We start from the raw sequence: 2506 nt of genomic DNA, 5'->3' as shown, positions 1-2506 counted from the left end.
TCTCATTTGACCGATGTGTAAACTGAGGTTCAGAGAAGTCAAACGAATTGCCCAAGGTCACTCTGCTAGTTAGTGGCAAGTCAGCAAGTCAAGCCCAGATTTTCTGACTCTTATGCAGTATCTCACACAGATAAATAACATTTTTTTTTTCACGGAAACATTTAAAATGCTTAATTCATCCCTTTTAAAAATAAAGAATAAGAAATATAAAATGTATTCAATATACAAAATGCAAATAGACTTCAGTTCCCTATAAGTGTCATTTACAGTACTTGTTTTTGCACTAGTCACAGTTGTAATTTTACATTCATTTATGTGATTACTGATTAAAGTTTGTCTCCACCACTGCACCTTTTATCTTAACACATAGTAGGTGATCAATATATACTTGATGAATGAATCCACTGGTGTCTATTACCGCCAGAAGAAAGGTCACAGGCAGGTAGGTGGATTTAGCTTTTGGTTTAGGAAGGAGCAGAAATGCTATCGGCATTTTACACGAAAACACTGAAGATGGGAAAAGGCATGACTTTTTAGTTGCTGGAAAGGATGAATTTGCTTGTACTGGACTTAGTGATTTGAGCTCAGGGACAGGCTGATCTAAGCAAGCAGAGCAGATGCAGTTGCCAAGCAATTGTTTACAGGTTACAGTGAAGTCCACAGATTGTATCAATTCTACAAAAAAAGAGTGGAGGGCAGTTTCTCAATGTGTGGTCCTCAACAATCTGTGTTAGAATAGTTGGCCAGTTTAAGAAGGCAAATTCCTGCACCCAGATCTTCAGAATCCCCAGGGGATAGTGCCAAAAAAAAAAATCTGCATGTTTTAACAAGCTCCCCAGGTAATTCCACAGTTTAAAAACTGCTGGAGTGGAATAACAATAGACCAGCAGAGGGTCTAAAACTCCATCTAGGGCAAAGCCTGCATTATAAAGGGAGAAGGAAAACCTACAAAAGAGACTGCAATAGCAATCAGAGAGCCAGAGTTAGAGTCCTTGTTGTCAACTGAGAAAGGTCAAAGTTTAAGAACGAGTAAATGGCCCAAAATTGTTTAATATAACAGAGGTGTTGAGAGTGAAGATGGAGAAAAGTTGTGAATATGGAGTCCAGATTTTTCTGGGCCTTGACCTGTCCTGCAAGACTCAACTCAAAACATTTCCTCCCTAGGGATGCATGTCCTTCTCTGCTGGACAGAGTTCATCAATCTTTGTGGTATGTAATTCTATTATAACATTTTACCTATCGTACTGAAATTCTGTTTTTCTTCCTCATTAGAAATACCTGTTTTTCTTCCTCAGACTGATAATTCCTTGAAGGCAGGAGTTGTGTCTTATTCCTTTTGAAATCACCAATGTCTGGCATAATACCTGGCATGCAGAAAATATCAGCAAAAGCCTGCTGAATGAATGGAGAGCAATGGGAAGCAAAGAACACAGTCTGACAGTGGAGGCAGAGGAATCCTATGTGTTTGAAGACACACAAGAGCTGGGCAATTTATACTGCTGGAACAGGGAATAAGTAGGAAATCTGTTCTTCCAGAGCACAGAAGAGATGTGACTAAAACAACAGCTTTAGCTTTAAAAAGTAGGAAAGACAATTCTTTCTCTGAGTCTTGAAGGAAGCAAGAGAGGATGGGTGTACAAGATATAGCTTAGTTCAGATGGCCCTACTCTAAATAAGTCAGGAAGTTAATCAAAATGAGAATGAGGTACAAAAGGCAGAATCTAGAGCTTGAATAAAAAGACTGGAAGACTGTTGGTGGGAGCATACTGGTGGATCAATAAGAGATTAAGAGATCCTATGCTATATCCTCAGGCATTATTAGGAGCCTACCATCACAATCTGACTCTTTTCCATAGCCCTTGAAATAACAGGCTGCATCTATCCGACATGCTAACTGGAACTGGCTACTGGACTTGGGGCCTGAAAATAACAGGAGTCACTGATCTCTACATCTCCTGAACTCCTGGCACTTCCTTTCCAACTTTTAAGGTACTTGCTGCAGTCTATCTCCTATTGTAGCTATTTGTCTTTTTCTTGTTACTTGTTAGACTGCAAAGAAGTAAAGGCAAAGGCTGTATCTTATTCATTCACTGCTGTATTGTATCTTAGCATAGTGCTTTGTACATAATAGGTAGAGGATGTCTGTACCAGGATGTCTGTACCTCTAATATAGCATTTATCACATCATACTGTATTTGTTTGCTTGTCTGACTCCCTTTTTATACCATGAGCTTAAGGTCAGGAATTAAGTTGATCTATATCTCTCTTGTGTTTGGAACTCAGTAGTTGCACAGATGTTTATTCAATCAAATTTTGTTGAAATGCATGCATCGATGAGAGAATGAACAAAAGATAGAAAAATGTGGGGATGTGGAGGAAATCTAAAAAGATGATATAGTGAATAGTCACTACATTTTGTCACTTACATAATCATAAGTCTCATCCTGACTTAAGTGCGTAAAGCTGGTGGAAAGTGATTCTGGGGGACCTGTTTTCAAATATACTG

The sequence above is a fragment of the Pteropus vampyrus genome, unplaced genomic scaffold, assembly GCF_000151845.1.
Source record: "Pteropus vampyrus isolate Shadow unplaced genomic scaffold, Pvam_2.0 Scaffold548, whole genome shotgun sequence".
NCBI lineage: Eukaryota > Metazoa > Chordata > Mammalia > Chiroptera > Pteropodidae > Pteropus > Pteropus vampyrus.
This window is presented reverse-complemented; position numbering follows the sequence as displayed.